This window comes from Macrotis lagotis, chromosome 2 (genome assembly GCF_037893015.1).
Source record: "Macrotis lagotis isolate mMagLag1 chromosome 2, bilby.v1.9.chrom.fasta, whole genome shotgun sequence".
NCBI lineage: Eukaryota > Metazoa > Chordata > Mammalia > Peramelemorphia > Peramelidae > Macrotis > Macrotis lagotis.
Genome location: NC_133659.1, coordinates 119,937,722 through 119,955,806, shown reverse-complemented (window position 1 = coordinate 119,955,806; position 18,085 = coordinate 119,937,722). Strand labels below are relative to the sequence as shown.

At 34.4% G+C, this 18,085-nt stretch overlaps 1 protein-coding gene across 4 annotated transcripts in view; it reads left to right on the top strand.

Annotated features, from left to right (window-relative positions):
* Window positions 1-18,085, top strand: part of ESRRG (estrogen related receptor gamma) — a 604,123-nt gene that overhangs the window by 322,510 nt on the left and 263,528 nt on the right. The window lies entirely within an intron of this gene.

Genomic DNA, 18,085 nt, shown 5'->3' with positions numbered 1-18,085 from the left:
GACTTTTCCCTTATACTTATAGCATTTGATCTTTCTAATGCCTCTTATTTCCAGTGACTTGTATATGTTTTAATTTACTTATGGGTATCCCTTGTGTTTCTTAATACACTCTTGAGCATTAAATTCTGTCTCAATTTTATCATTGGATTTGACACCTACTCTGGTAGACTTAAATATATTTTTGTTTGTTGATTGATCAAAGAACTTGTTAGCTAAATATCTAAATGATTCCCCAAACCAGTTGGAAAACCTATTTGTGGTAGTCTCATAGATGAGATTAATTTTTTTGTCTTCGGTTGCTGTTTTAATTGATAACTCTGAATTTATTTAAATTTATTAGAGTGAATTTTGAATTTTTCAGAGATCAGTGCAGTTGAAAGATTGCTTTGTGTTAGGATTAAATTATCTCAGAATATGAGAAGGAAAGGGAGACAGTTTACACAAAAATTGGCTGTTATTCTATTTAAGTTTTTTTTTTGACAGAAAACAGATTAATTTTTTTGGATTGTATATAGTCTTTAGTTATTATTCTTTCTCTAGTCCCAGTTACACTAGATTCCCACTTCCATCTTTCTTGTGCCTAGAGGAAAAGTGTATTCACTTTCTGCATCAAGTGTATCAGATTGCTTTCCAGTTCGATGTAGCAGCAAACTCTTATTTTATAATATAGTCTATCCTGGCAGGTGTAGTGCTTGACATTAAGCAAATCCCATGAGTACAGGAATACTGATAATGAAGAGAAAGAAGTATTCCTTATTTTTTTTAACTATGAGGAAATAATGAACTGGAAAGGTTGAATTAGACTAGATTGCACTGAAGAGACTGAACTGAATTGGGGGAGGATTGCAATATCCCAAATTTATTGGTTAATTTTTCTGAGTTTTAGATAAAATACTATCCAAACAAAATTATCTTTTCACCTTACTCTAACTTTTTTAAGACAACAAAACTTATTTTTCTCTGTGCTATTGTCCAGCCACCTAAAGCAATGTGCTAGGACAATTTCTTTTTAAAAGGTTTCAGCATTTAAGTTGATTACAAATTTAATTAGTCAACATGGTGACATGGCTGTCAAACAATAGCAATGCCATCTTAGACTGTGTTACTAGTCTAAGGTGTCCAGAAGATCCACACAAGACAACCCTGGCATGGGAAAGTGCTAGAGTGATTTTCAGGAAGAGATGAGCTCAAATCCTGCCTCAGACACTAAATAGGCTAAATGATTCTAGGGAAGTCAATTTAAGCCTTAATTTTCTCATCTGTAAAATTAGAAATATAAAATTACCAATCTTTTGGGTTGTTGGGAAGATTAGTTAACTAACACTTGCTAAGGATCTAACTTTGTTCTTAAGTCATTTTTCCGTCATACTAAACTCTGTGACCCCATTTGGGGTTTTTGTAGAAAAGATAGTGGTTTGTCATTTCCTTTTCCAGCTCATTTTATAGATGAGGAACTGAGACAAATAGTGGTAAGTTCTTTGTCTAGCTAGTAAATGTCTGAGACCAGAATCTCAACTATACTCTGCAAATTTTAAAACAAAAATAGAAAAGTTCTGATTCTCAAGGAACTAGCAGTTAGTCTATCAAAGGAACTAAGTATGTTTATATATGCAGAATTTTTAAAAATCCAGGGAAGGAAGATACTATGGTTGGAGACTACATAGAAGGCTAGTAAGTAGTACTTGTAAGTCTTTTTTAAAAAATGTAATTGGGAAATGTTTAATAAAATAGATAAAAATATATTGACATTTTTAAAACGGGTCATTACAAGTCCTCCTCTTTTTCTCCCCATCTCTCCATGTTTCTTTTTTATTTGTTTTCATTCATATGCACATGCATATTTCCAAGTTAAGAAATTTCCCTCCACCCACCCTTTTCACCCCCCCTTTGGAGAGGGAACAATCAGATTAGCATTTTTTACATATGTATTTTGATAAGTATGTTTACAATTAAGTGATTTTGGGCATGAGGAATTAGGATTAAAGGAAAGAGACACATAAGAGATCATTTTTATAAAGTGTTCATCAGATTCTGAAGGATTGGGGTGTGTGTGTGTGTGTGTGTGTGTGTGTGTGTGTTTTGTTTTGCTTTTCTCAAGGTTGTTTACCTCATAATGTTGTTGTTGATGGGTACTTTGTTCTCTTGGTTCTGCTCCTTTCATTCAGCATCAGATTCCAAAAGTCATTACCTACTTCTCTAGAATCCAACCATTTATAGTTTCTTATAGAACAATAGTATTCCATCGTATTCATGTCCCATACCTTGTTTAGTCATTCCCCAATTGATGGGTATTCCCTCAATGTCCAATTCTTTGCTACTACAAAAAGAGCTGCTATGAATATTTTGGAACATGTGGGACTTTTCCTATTTTTTAAATTTCTTCTGGATATAGACCTAGAATTAGAATTGCTGGGTTTTATTGTGCGTTGGGTATAGTTCCACATTGCCCTCCAGAAAGGTTGGATCCGTTCAAAACTCCATCAGCAATGTATCAATGTCCCAATCTTCCACAACCTCTCCATCATTGATCATCTTCCCTTTTTCTCATCTTGGCTAATCTAATTGGTGTGAGATGATATCTCATTGTTGTTTTAATTTGCATTTCTCTAATCAATTATGGTTTAGAGCATTTTTTCAAATGATTATATATAGCTTTAATTTCTTCATTTGAAAACTGTTTATATCCTTTGACCATTTATCAACTGGGGAATGGTAACTAAATCTTGAAGGAAGTAAAGGATTCTATGAAACAGAGGCAAGGATTAAGAAATCATTCCAAACATGTTGGAGATGGAAGTTTGTGAAGAATGACAAGGTCAGTTTGGTTAGACTCCAGTATAGAAATGTGAGTGATTTATAATGAGGTAGACTTGGACCATGTCATGAAGGGCTTTAAAAAAGTAGTGGAATTTATTTTAAACCTTGAAGCATCGGGGAGTAGTTAGGGGAGTAAAAGATGTGCAAGTCAGCCAGTGCTACTTATGGAAAAATGGATTGGAATGGGAAACTCTTGACATGGAGCCCATTGCAATGGTCTTACAATTCTCACCTTTTATTCTTTTCTGCATACACTATGGTCTAGTGACTACTGTTGTCTTTTATATACTGAAGGTTCCCTTCCCCTCTTTTGTGTTTTTACGTGACTGTCCCCTATGCCTTAATGCTTTCTTTGTCTTCATCTTTGGCTCATGAAATTCCTTATTTCCTTTAAAATTCAATTCAAGCACCATTTTCTATCATGAATCTTTTTCTGATTTTTCCATGCCTTCCTGGCTAGTTTCCATGCCCTCCATTTTGCTGTTGAGATTTAGACAGAAACATAATGGCTACTTAGTACAGCAAATATATGAAGGGAATCTCTACCATCACATAATGACAAGTATTCAAACAGACTCTTCTTGAAGACCTCCAGGGAGCAATTCCTCTTTTGGACAAAGTTAGTTCTCAGACTTCTGGCTATTTAGCCTAAATTTACATCTTTCTAATTTCTATTCATTGCTCCTAACTTTGTCTTTTGAACCCAAAACAAAAAATGCTCAGTCCTGCTCACTCATGAGGCTTTAAATATTTATCTTAGCTATGTTTCTGAGTTTTCTCTTTTCCGGGTTAAATATTCCCAGTTCCTTCAACCAATCCCTGTAAGTTATAAATTCATAGCCCTTCATTATCGTGGCTCCTCACTTATATAGTCTCCAGTTGTTCCTGATAGACTGGTGCCCAGACAGTACTCCAGTTGAGATAGGTAGATTACAGTGGTATTATAATTTCTGTATTTGGGGAATCTGTGCTCATCTTAATGCAGCCAATCATCCCTTCATCTCTTTTGTGATTGCCATATCATCCTAATGACTTTTATTGTACTCCATTATCACCCCCTCCCAATTGTTTTTTCAGAGCAAGTGCTGCCTAACCTAATTTCTCATTTTATACTTGAAAAATTATTCATTTTATTGAACTGCTTCTAAAAAATGCCAAACTTAGAATTTTAAACTTAAAAATGAAAATTAGTTTAGGTAAAGTAGATTTACATTAATTCTCATTAGCTTCAACCCAGTCTTCTAGCCAAAAGAGCATGAGAGTAATGCCCTCCAAACAAATAAGGAAATTTGGAAAAAAAAAACTGAATAAAGGTTACTTAGCAATTCTTACTTATTCTGATACTCTTTCCTTCCACAAATCTAAAAATGTGTAATGGGAGGAGTTGGGGATTAGGGTGGGATATGCCTTTTACCTTAGAACTCCCAAGTCCAATATTTGTTGAAGCAGTCAGTTGATAATATTGGAGCAGTTTTAGGGATGCTTGGAAGTGGGTAAGGGAAGGAAGAAAAATTTTCCCTTAAAACTGCTGAGAGCTTAGTTCTGGATAATAATTCTGAAGGGACCCAGAAAGACAACTATCTGGATTGTCAGAGATGTGATACGCTGAAAGGAATAATGTTGAAAGGAGGGGAGTTGGGTTGGAGAAAAATTCATTATTGGCTATTGGGAGTAAGGACTCATCTTGGGGGGTCAAACATGGCCTTCTTACCATTCTATCCCTACTATCATTCTGTGAACCTTCCACTTTGGAAATAACCACTCTAGTCTAATGGCTTATATGTCCTATTTGGACCCAAAGAGCAGAAAAAGGAGCAATGGTAGAGCTATCAGAAAGGCAGATTTAAGTTCCATATTAGGGAAAAATTTTCAATAGGTAGAACTTTTCTTTAGCATAATGTACTGTCTCAGAAGTAGGGATTCCCCATTGCCAGATGTTTTGGGATGGGGAGGGGAATTGCATTACCACTGCTTGGATGGATTACAATGTGAGTATGGTTTGGTTTTTGTCAATTTGAAGTCCCTTCTGGCTATGATTCTGTGATCCTGTTTAGCTGGGTTTTTGGTGACAGTCAAAATTGGGTTCTGCTACTAATTAGTTGGATGCCCTTGGGTAGGATAGTTAAACTTTTTGCCCTTCACTTCTTTGTAAAATAATAGGTTTAGATTACATATCTTTAAAATCTATTTCTAATTATTTGTTTTATTCAGAGTAAGTTGTAATCGAGGCCTAACCTCAGGCTTGCACAGAATTTTACTTTGTATATATATTTTATCATTATATTCAGATTCTTCCAAAGAACTATTTTGTTTTTTTTATTCCCAGTGCCTGGCACTGTGTCTGCTTAATAATTACATGTTAGTTTGATAGAAAAAATTCATAGTGTAATAGAAATAGAATGGATGTTTAATGGTACTCTATGAATACCAAATGAATCTCTAGTTCGTACAATAGGTAGATAAGTGGATTATTTTGGGGGGCTGCAGGGAATGAAGTGACTTCCTGTTGAATCTTTTGATATTTTTAGTGACCCCCCCCCCACAAGCCTGATCTTCAATGAATTAATCTTTACTGCTAAACTTCTCTTGTCTATTCCTTTTTCATCATTCCAAATCTCCACCTTGGCAAATGTCTTCCCTTCATGGGCTTTAGGAAAATAGACTTTTTGGGGGAGAGAGATAAGTTGAGACATCTTTTAGGAAGTATGAAAAGAAATTCTTGAGAGGAGGAATCCTAGACTTCTTTTCGGAAGTATTAAAAAATCCTTGAAAGAAGGAATCCTAGGTTATCTCTTATATTTCATCTTGAATTTAATCATTTTTTTTAATCTACTAGTACACAGAGGGATCCTAACCATATTTTTGTTCTTTACTTTATGGTAGCCATGTTTATTAATCTAAGTTGTTTTTAACCTGATAATTAGAAATAATGGAATTAAAGTTTTTAAGGGAAAAAAATCTTATCTTTATGTAGGGGAAAATTCCTTGGAATCAGGAAAGGGAGATGAGTTCCTTTTATACAATGTATATTTTGAAAATTTATTACTGTCAGTGCCTGAGAAAATTATTGTATAATATCTTTTTCTCTAAAAAATAGTCTATTTCTCCTTACTTTCTTCCTTTCTCTTTAACAAAAATAAATTGATTCTTTATTATCCAACCTTTTTTTTTTAAGAAAGATGAAAGAACTGGTCATTTGAATTTTCATGGGTATTGGAAACAATTCTATTCAACAATTTCCTTCCTCAGATGGTTGATTGTTTTAAAAATATGTATTTTCAAAATCTTTGTTAATATTCACTTCCCTCATGAAAATTGAAGCCATTTAATAATTCATTGGATGATCTTCATGAGTTACTGTGACCAAAATGTAAGACTTGTTGGCCAGTCTTGTTATGATGATCCCTTTGGAACTTAGACTGGTCCTCCAGTGATAGATATATATTACTTTCATGATCATAAGAGTCATTGGAGTAAGGCTTTATTGATAATATAATAATACACATGAAAAAATATAAGTAGTGTCACAAGGTAGTATATAATTTTATGATAAATGGATGTTACAGAGACTAAGTACTGTGAGTCCACAGAGGGAGGAAAGACCACTGAAGTAATCTAGTTATAAAAATTTTCCAATCCCAAGTTTACTAAGTCAAAAGACTTGACTCAGACCTCTAGTTCATCTACCATAAGAGTAATTGGGTTGGTTCTCTTGTGGAACTATGAGGTCACCTTCACATTTTCCTTCCTAGATATTGATAAAAGCAGCTGACACACTGTCCCTGGTAATTAATAGCCTGGTACCATGGAACTGTGCCTTATCTGCTATGTAGAAGTAGTCCAAACTTTATAATACATGAGTTTATAATTCACTGAAGCCAATGACTTTTCAGCTACCTATCATTTCTTTGTCTCCAAAGATGTTTTCTGTAGCCAGTTTAGCCATTTATCAGGATGAACAAATTCACCAATTGGGCCGACTCTTGGGCGCCAACCTGAAATACAGTTTGACTTTGTAGGTATTGGGAAAATATTTGTAGAAGAGTGCAGTCAGTAACTGCTATGGGCTTTGGTCCATGATAGTCTCTCCCTACTCCCTTCCCCCGATGCTTTTTATTTTTTTTAAATTTTCCAGGAAAAACTTGAAACACAGCATTAACTGGGTTTGGTTTAGTATTTGGACAAAGAAATCACTGCTCCAAGCTGAGCAGAGATAAGAGCCTTGACTTGCAGTAGATTAAGAAACCTGCATTGGTTAGAACAAACCATGTTTGAGGCCCTCTCTGAGAGCCGCCACATTTAGATTTAAGATTAACTGCAGCAGAATGGTAGAGCGGCTGTTTGTTTTATGAAACAATCACTAATGACATTAAACATACGGAGCTCCTTCCAACATGATTGTTCATTTGCGATAAACTGAGAGAAGCCCACAAGAGATTGGAAAAGAAAACTCATAACTGCTTCATTTTGAGGCTCTAACAATGTCCTCTTGGAAGTGACAATTAATTGAGGTGAACAGGAATCTAATTCTGAAAACATCTGGATTGAGGAAAGCCAATAATCAATACATATTTACTTGGTCTGATTTTTATACCATGAAAGTGAATGTTCACGATACAATCAAAGTTCCATTGAGATTTAGGGATTTAAAAAAACAAACAAACCCAAAAAACTGTTCATTTCTCTTTCCCTCACTGACAATTTGAGTCTTATGCCAAGCATCAGTTGTATTAAAATATATTATGTATTAGTTCAGTTAGACATTGGACAGTTACTTTTCAATGTCTTTGAAGACTGATTTGATTTTGAGCCAATCATTTAAAATGAAGAGAGTAGAGCTCTGTACAGAGCTGTGTACAGATATCTATAGCTCTGAAGTCTTAATTGCAAATTCAGATAAGGATTAGAAGGAGCTGTATCTCTATAGACCAAAGGTATTTGCTAATACCTGAGATATAAAATTGTTAGCTTCAATATTTACTAATTTAGGATTTCCACTTTGGATTTTGATGGAGCTTTCAATATTTTAGTTGAAAACTCCATAATTTTAAGCATCAGAAAGGAGTTAAATATTAGAAAGTCTTAAATATGCCTCTATTTTAAGAGTTTATTTATAATAATTCATTTTGGACTAGCTGAAAAGTAAAACGATATTTATTAGAGGAAAAATGTCACAGCACATGGTTGTAGTATTAAGCTTTTGTTTTATACACAAAGAAATATATTAATGAAAAGTGTTTTAAGGGCTTATTATAGAGATGGTTTGTTTTGAAACATGGGCTTTTTCACAGCAGTTTTACACTTCATTGTATGCCATGAAAGACATTCTAAGTAGTGGTTGTCAGTCTCCCATCAGAGGGAGAGTACTGCTCGGGAATGGAGCCATTTATGATGTCACTCAAGCAGGACTAATCTAAGAGCAGATATCTTACAAATAAACCACTAACAACAAAAAATCCAAAGTAAAACACATATGTAGCACACAAATTATTTTCAATTTTGAGTATTCTTATTAGAAGGAAATTTGAATCATAAAAGTTTATAGTTGAATTAATAAATTGATTAAAGCAAGAAGTATCAAATTTCAAAGACAATCTTGTGATAGGAGATAAAGAAGCTATGAAATGTAATTTCCTTTTGGTATAAAAGAAACTAGTGGTCATTTCTCTATCTGAATTCATATAACTATTTTGTACTTCATTATGTTTTTTGTATTTGGATACTACTAATAAGAAATGTGCTTGTCTTTTTCTTCTGTTTTGGATAATAATAGATACTCTTTATCCCCACATTCCCAAGTATCATTTTGAAGATTAACATAGGGATGTCCAATTGGGAACTGTTTCCAATTCCTAGATAGTAGAAGATAATTAGAGGGCACAGTTATTAAAGAGGGGAAAAACATAAATTCTCAGAGTTCTTGCTTTGGTAAGTTCATAGAACAGTAGGTAGAACCCTATTTGAAGTTAGGCAAACTAGTTTAACCTCTTAGGGTATCAAGAACTTCATCTGTTAAAAAAGGACATATTCATATTTGTCCTACTCACCTTTAAGGCTATTTTAAATAAAACATTTTACAAAATACAAAATACTATATAAATGGGAGTTGTTACCACTACTTGTGTTATTGGTTAAGAAAAAAAATTCATGCAAAAAAAGGTGGCGAGGGGGAACATTTTCATATTCTCTGTCCAGTGGAGGAATTTTTTTTTTTAGATTTTTCAAGGCAATAGGGTTAAGTGGCTTGCCCAAGACCATATTGCTAGGTAATTATTAAGTGTCTGAGGTCGGATTTGAACCCAAATATGCCTGACTCCAAGGCCGGTGCTTTATTCACTGTGCCACCTAGCTGCCCCACAGTGGAGGAAATTTTTAACATGCCCACAACAGAACACTTAAAGGTATTTTATTAGAAGAACTTACCATATTATAATTTTCTAGTTCTTTGAGGGTCTATAGCTTATGTTTGCGGTTTTTTTTTCAAGGCAATGGGGTTAAGTGGCTTGCCCAAGGCCACACAGCTAGGTAATTTTTAAGTGTCTGAAGTCGGATTTGAACTCAGGTCCTCCTGACACCAGGACCGGTGCTCTATCCACTGCGCCACCTAGCCACCCCTTGCATTCGCAGTTTGCAAAACCCTCTACTTTGTAGTAAAGAGTATTTCTGAGATAATAGGATCATAGTAGATGTAGAACTCAAGGGAAACTTACTGGTCATCAATTTCAACCCATTCATATTATGAGAAAACTGAGGTCAACAGGTGAAGTGACCCATCCAACTTCACATGGGTCATAAGCAGCAAAGAATGAGATTTAAACTCAAATCTTCTGATTCAATGGCTCCTGCTCGTTTTGCATTCTCTCTCTTTTTTTAGGTTTTTGCAAGGCAATGGGGTTAAGTGGCTTGCCCAAGGCCACACAGCTAGGTAATTATTAAGTGTCTGAGGCAGGATTCGAACTCAGGTATTCTTGACTCCAGGGCTGGTGCTCTATGCACTGCGCCACCTAGCTGTCCCTCATTTTGCATTCTCATACTGCATTCACATATTATTTGGTGGTCAGCTGTCTTTCCTGAATTAGTCAGGCCATACCTTATATGATAGAAAGGTCTGTTAACTTTTCACCATGATAGAATTTGCCAGGGCATATTCTCTGTTTTGTGAAGAGCCTTCAAAAGCCCATTTTTAACAGCCATTCCATGAGAATACAGCAGGATAAGACTCCAGTAGAGTATTACTAGCAATACTTGTATATTAACCCTTGTTTTTAAAGTGTTTTGATTACATGCTATTCAGATTGTATTACATTCAAATAGTGTTTGAATTGAGAGTTTTTCTTCTTCCTAATGTGTGCTATGCACTCTTTTTTTAAAAATTTAAATTTATTTATTCCAACTACATGCAAAGATAGTTTTTAACATTATTTTTTTGGAAAGATCTTGGGTTCCACATTTTTCTCTCTCCCTCCTTTCCCTCCCCCTTTCCTTTGATAGCGAGTAATATATGTTATACATGTATAACTATGTTAAACATATTTCCATGTTAGTCATTACATGGATATTCTTGGCTCCTTGCCCTGATTCAGGCAGAATTTTGTCAATATAGAAAGTGATTTCTTATTAGTTTTTTTTTTAGGTTTGTGCAAGGCAAATGGGGTTAAGTGACTTGCCCAATATCCAGAAAATTGATACTTCTAACAATAAAATTCCTACCATTAAGCAAGTGGCTTAATACAAAATCCTCTTTCTGGCTGTTAAAAGCTCTTCTCAATTTTTGTATACCATTCTCTTTCTTGCATTCTTTTGCACTATATGCATTCTTTTATTCTTCACAAATTAGTTTGCATTTTATTCCTGATATTCCTTGACATGTGTCCAAACCTTTTGCATTCTCTCCTCTTTCTTAATATATTTTCTCCTCACTTCTGTTTCAGAATTTTTAGCTTCCTCCATAGTTATCTCCTATAGAAAACTTTCTTCTGATTTTCCAGTTGTTAGTGCTAGTTAGGAATGAATTTATAAGTATTTTGAATCCAATGTACATGTAACTTGGAACAGAATGAACATTTTTGCTTGTGTCTTTGTATCTCCAATACTTATTGCACTGTGCCTTGCATATTGTAGGTAATGAACAAATTTTATTGCTTAAAATTGAGATAGTGGTATTTAAGTAACATAGGACTTTTGCTAGATACATGTTCACACATAATGTCATTACTATTTAATTTATTTTGAGGTAAAGAATACTTGCTTGATGTCTGAGATAAAGGGGCCTACCAGAGAACAGAGCTATGTATGGTCTTATCATTGGGTGGAGACAAACCCTTGGAATGTAGCTTTGTACATTACCATATCTAAGCTTAGACTGATAATATGATCTATCCCAAGTATTTTGTGCTTGAGGCATTATTGCTACTCTCTGAGAACCTTGGAAAGAGATTCTTCAAATCACAAATCCCAGGTAGGTCCCAATACTAGCTGGGATAATATAATAGAGCTACATAGGAAATACTAAGGATTTCGATCTAGAAAGGACCTTAGAGGTCATCTAGTCCAATTCTTCATCTGTAAGATGAAGAAATTGAGACTCCAAGAAAGGTGATTCCTTTCCCAAAACCACATAGGTAGCAAAAGTAGAGCCAGGGTTCACAATCTTAGCTTCTGGTTCTAAGTCCATTAAACTTAAACTTCTTATATTTTTTCTATTTTTTTGTTTGTTCTTGCCCAAGGTCATACTAGCTAAGTAAATATTAAATTTCTGAGGTTGGATTTGAACTCAGAGGTCCTCCTGACTCCAAAGCTGATGGTCTATCCAGTGTGCCACTTAGCTGCCCCTTTGTTTATATCTTTCAGAAAGTTTGTTGATTCTTTTTTTAATAATATTTTTATTCCTCCCAATATAAGTTTTTTGTCATTTTTTTAAAAGTTTGAGGTCCAAATTATTTTTTCTTATTTATTTATTAGTTTGTTTTCATTCATATGCACATGTATATTTTTAAGTTACAAAATTTCCTTCCTTCCCTTCCCGCCCCATCCTCTCAGTGGTGAACACTCAGGTTACTATTGTACATACATATTTTTGATAACATGTTTACAGATTAGTTACTTTCAGTATGAGGAATTGGGATTAATGGAAAGAGATCCATGAGAGATAATTTTTATATAGTGTTCATCAGATTCTGAAGTATATGTGTGTGTGTTGTGTTTTGTTATGTTTTTCTTCCTTTGGATGGGGATCACATTGTCCATAGCCAGTCTAATATAATTGTCCTAACTCTCTGCACTACTGTGAGAGGGGCTACTTCCATCAAGGTTGATCATCTCACAGTGCTGTTTTTAATGTGTACATTGTTCTCTTGATTTTACTCTTTTTGTTCAGCATCAGATGCTCGAAGTTATTCCATGCTTCTTTAGAGTCTGACCCATTTATGGTTTCTTATAGAACAATAGTATGCCATAGTATGCCTGTACCATAACTTGTTTATCCATTCCCCAATTGATGGCCATCCCCTCACTTTCTAATTCTTTGCCACTACAAAAAGTGCTGTTATGAACATGTGTGAGGCTTCCCTTTTTTTAAAAAAAAATAATTTCTTCTGGATATAGGCTTAGAAATGGAATTGCTGTGTCAAAAGGTATGAACAGTTTTATTGCTCTTTGGACATGGTTCCACATTGCTCACCATGAGGTCCGATGTTTAATCTTCCTTCCTTTTCTCTCTTCCCAACATTTTTATATTAGTCATTTTGTACAAGAAGACTTGAACAAGAAAGGAAGGAAGGAAAGAAAGAAGAAAAAAAAACAGTATGCTTCAGTTGCTATTCAGAACACATTAGTTCTTTCTCTGGATATGGAGTTTCATCATCATTTCTTTGGAATTGTCTAGGATTATTGTATAGCTGAGAACAGTTAAATCATTCATACTTCTTCATAGTAGAATATTGCTATGGTGCATAACATTCTCCTGGTTCTGTTCACTTCACTTTGCATCAGTTCATGAAAGTTCAGGTTTTTCTGAAATCATTCCGCTTGTCATTTCTTGTGATAAAATAATATTCCATCACAATCATATGCCATAACTTGTTCAGCCATTTCCCAAATGATGGATATCCCTTCCATTTCCAATTCTTAGCCACCACAAAATGAGCTTTGGAACAAATTTGGCACAAATAAGCCCTTTCCCAGCTCTTAAAAAAAAAAGTCTATTTGAGATACTGACCTAATAGTGGCATTGTTGTACCAAAGGATATGCATGCCTTTTTGGCATAGTTCCAAATTAGTCTCCATAATGGTTGAATGGTTTCACAACTCTACCAACAATGCGTTAGTGTCCTTCTTTGTTTTTTAGTATCACTGTCATTTTTCAGATATGCAACAATTTACTACCCTTCCCCCTTTATAATAAAACAAAAAAGAAACCACCAGAGATATTAGCATGTTTTCAACATTTTATTATTCTTGTACTGAAAAGATTAAAATATCATACACTTCTTTCTTAGTTTTCTATCTGTAAAACAGGGATTTTAATACTTGCTGTACCTATGTGTAGCGATAGGTTGTTATGAAGAAACTGATCTGTGTATCTTAAAATACTATATGAATGAAAGTTATTCATAAGAGCATAAAGTACCAATTTATGATTTCTGCTTCAGTTTAGCATATCATAATATATGAAGTACTGGTCTTAATGCATGTTATGTTAGTAACTGGAGATGTAGAAATAAAAATAAGCAGTTCTGCCTCTGAGAGGGACATTCTCTTTGGGAGTATAATATGGAGAAAGGCATTATGTACACAGCTAAGTATTAAATAATTTCAGAAAGGAGAACTAGTGAAGAGAAGGGGGGAGGCAGATCAAGAAAGACTACCTTGACTTATGGCACTTGATCTTTGCTTTGAAAGAAGCAAGACACTCTATGAGGCAGAGATGAAAAGAGAGTGAATTCTAGACATGTGAAAACATTTTATTGGAGGCTTAGTGAGAATGTCATAAGAGGAACATATATGAGGTTAATTTATTGGATGGAAGAATGGAGAGTAATATAAATTAAAACTGAAAAGTAGATGGGAAACAGATTGGTAGAGACCTTTAAATAGTAGACAGAATTTTATGTTGTATCTTTAAGGCAAAAGGAAGCCATAGAGAATTTTGAGTAAGAAAATGACATTGTCAACTATGTATTTTAGGAATATCAGTTTGACAACTTTGTAGAGTTGAGTAGCACTAAAGAAGGTGTTTATCCTCAATCACAAATGTAAAATTTTACCAAAATATCATATTTAATTCAATTGGAATGACAGTAATAGAGTTAGATGCAAGCACTGCTACAGTACCAACAAATATTCTCCTCAATTTGGTTTTTTTTTTTTTGGTAAGCACAGTGTGCATTGAATATGAGCATTTGCCACAGTCCTAACAAAGCCTCCTAAGACCACATCTGTAGTGTGTGAATACGGGTCTTGGCCATCTGTCTATGATTCAAGGCTAATTATCCACCCTGTGGACTCTCCAGAATCCTCTTTTCACCTCTCTGACCTTCAGTCACTTCATTACTCCTCAGGAGCTAAACCAGAGGGCCATCAGGAGCAGACAGAAGAGGTTTCTAGAATTCAAACCAAGGCATTTTTCTCATTTTTCAGCAGATATGGTAAAAAGATTTTGTGGAGGAAAGGTTTAATGGTTGACTCAGATAAGATTTTTTATATTATCTGTGAATTCCAACTATCATCTCTTTCTTCCCCGTTTCCCCCTCCTTCCACATCACATCAATAAATTAGAAGTAGAATGTCATTTTAGGAAACTTTAAGGGATCATTGAAATTTTTCATATCACAACCAGAAGCTAATTATTACAATATATGAAAGGAAAACATACTATTATATGGTGATTTTTAAAATGCAAATATTTATGTTCATTGTATACTTACATGGTAATGAACATCTGAGGTATCATCATCATTGGAAAGAACATTGACTCTGGAGTTAGGGGGGCCTCATTAGACCCTACTCTAGTTTTTCACTCTAAAGTGAAGATTTTGGACTAGATTCAAGCTTCAAAACCATAGTCTGGGGGTGGCTAAGTGGCACAGTGCATAGAGCACTGGCCCTGGAGTCAGGAGTACCTGAGTTCGAATGTGGCCTCAGACACTTAATAATTACCTAGCTGTGTGGCCTTGCAAAAGTCTAAACCCCATTGCCTTGCAAAAACCTAAAAAATAATTACAAAACATAGTCCTTTGGACTAGTTAAGAATGAAAGTTATTCTTTGAAGGGGGGGGAGAAGTAGAGGTGTCTCTTTATAAAGTCAAATAGAAAGGTACTGGACTTCCTTTTGGGGGGTTAAGGGGAAAGGGGAAATAGAGAGAAAGAGAGTTGAGATTTAAGATTTGCTTTTTCTAGATTATCTTTTATAATGGTATAACTCCTAGAGAAGAATATTCCTATTTAGGAGGGGAGATTGGTATCCTCAGGAAAATGTATAAGCTGATTTTTCTTTTGTTCCTATCCTTCAGAATATTTGAGAAGTTACATTTTTTTTTAAAGCATCCTAATAAAAGAATTCTTTTAAAACTCATGATTTGAGAAGGGAAAAAATGACAATAAAAGCAGCATGGTTTTTTGAGTTAAAGCCTGGAAGCAGCAATAGTAGGGATAACCAAATGCCATGCAGAGTAATAATACTGAGAGTAGTCACAGCTGAGCTATGCACACCCAGGAAGCCTAAATTTATGTTGCGTGGAAGACCATTGGTGACCGATTTTATTTCTGTTTTGAAGGAAAAAAAAGTAGTAGGAAAAATATATACACACACACACTTTCTTTCCTCTTCTGGTGATACTTGAATCCTTAAAAAAAATCCATGTAATTTGATACCACAGTACTATCTTTTTATCATTTCCTAAATTCTTTTATTATTGAAGATAATATTTGTACTTTAAACATTTAGAATTTGCCTATAACTCCTGCTGGAAAGACTTTAAATGATGCGTATAATATCTCAGATTCAATATCCATATATAGGATGGCAATAAATATAAAACCAGGTCTGTGATTAAAAATCAAATAACTACATTGGGTTTAAGATAGACCCTTATTGTCAAAAACAAATATTAGCATTTTTTAAAAATTTAATCAATCTAATCCTTTTTCATATAATAAGGTCAATACTATTGTCCTGAATTTTGTAAATATCTATTTTTGCCTTGATTTTGATTTAGATTGAAGAAATTTGGTCTAGAATAAGGAATTCTTAACCTAGTATATATGAATTTTTTAAATTAATATTTTGGAAACTACATAATGTTCTATCTACACATAATGTTCTATCTACATATCATTCATCCATGTATCTATCTATTTACCTACCTACCTATCTTCCTTGATAGAATGTAAATTTCTCCAGAACAGGGACTATTTTATTTATGCCTTTCCATTCCTATTGCTCCACAGTGTCTGACACACAGTAAATACTTAATAAGTACTTGATGACTGGTTTACTGGACTGACACTACAAATAGGCAGTGTCATGGGTTCAGAATTCAAAATTCAAGAGGAGGAGTAAATGATTCAGTGTTTTTTAATTGCTCCTTGAAACAAAGGCTTGTATTTTTTTTTAACATTTATTCTTTTGATGCTGAAGGCTTGTTAATCTTGGAATATTACAGTTTCTGAAAAAATTGAAGTTGAGTTTGACCTAAAGGTAAGAATGAGCTGACCACATGGGAAACCCACACAATCCAAGTGTTACCCTTGTAGTACATGTTCATAGAAGGTGTGGAAGGTCCCTAGAACCTTGTATGAGCCTTCTGTGGTGAAATAATGGGAAGAAGCAGAAGAAGGACTTAAAGTATTAAAGCTGTGGCAAATGTCAAAAAGAGGCAGATATTAGATGTGAGTAGATTTCAGCATATTTCTGATAAGAAAAAATGAATAAAGGATGTCATCTGGGAAATATAAGTTATGAAGGACTGAAGAAGGAAGAGAAAAGGAAGAATAAACATTTAGATGGTACCTATTATATACGTTGTGCCAAATACTTTTTGCAGATTTGATCCAACAAACCTAGGAAATGAGATGTTATTATTGACCCTATTTTACACTTGAAGAAACTGAGGTAAACAGACATTATGAGGCAAACAGATATATTTGCCCAGAGTCACAAAACTAGTATCTGGAAACCAGATATAAATATAGGTCTTCCTGATTTCAGACCCCAAGGTTTTAGCCTGTACATTTCCTACCTTTGGAAAAATGAAGTGATCTTGTCATGGAAGTGAGGAATAAGTAAATGCTGGAGAGTCTTTGTCCTCCATTGATGTTCTTGAAATGTCAAGAAATTTAGAAGGTACTCTGTACCTTGTGGGAAGGTGGAGGAGGGGTGGAGCAACTCAGTACTGATATCCTTGACAAGAGTTTCAAGGAATGAAAAAGCAATGTACAGTAGGGTTGAATATCCATAAAATATTGAGATCATGGCCCTCAATATAGACCATTCTTTGGACCTTTACTCTGCCTCCCTTTTACCTTTCATTCTAATCTACCAAAAACATTAAATTTATTCTGAAATCAAAGAAGTTCTAAATAGGAAAAAAAACTATTAACATGAGACCAGGTGCTACTGAAGTCACACCACACTAATGTTTTCTTTTATTTGTCCATTTTAAGTATTTTTCTCAAGATGGGGGGGGGTGTGATTTACTCTATTAACGATGACTTGGATAGTATAACTTTCTGCCTTTATAATAGAAACAATTCTGACTATATATTTTTTTCTCCTGAAGGCAGTTGGAATTAATTGTTGTAATACCAGTTTAGATATAACTCTGCTCTCCCTTCATTTGTGCAATTAAAATTTACAGAGATCTTTTAAGGAAAAAAGTGCACTTGAATTTTCTTTTTTTTTTTTTTTTTCCAAGGCAATGGGGTTAAGTGGCTTGCCCAAGGCCACACAGCTAGGTAATTATTAAGTATCTAAGACCGGATTTGAACCCAGGTACTCCTGACTCCAGGGCCGGTACTTTATCCACTATGCCACCTAGCCGCCCCTTTGAATTTTCTTATAAAGAAAAAAAAAAGTGGAATCCAGTCCTAGTTGTCAGAATGAGATTCTTAGAGCAAGAATTAAATATATGCTTTTCTTCATATGAAATACAGAGAAGTCATTTTCTGTTTTGTGTCCCTCAATGTCTCCATCAGTAAAATGGGAATATCTATATCAGGGATTTAACTATATTGAAGCTAAAAGAGGAAATGAGATAACTGAAATTAAAAA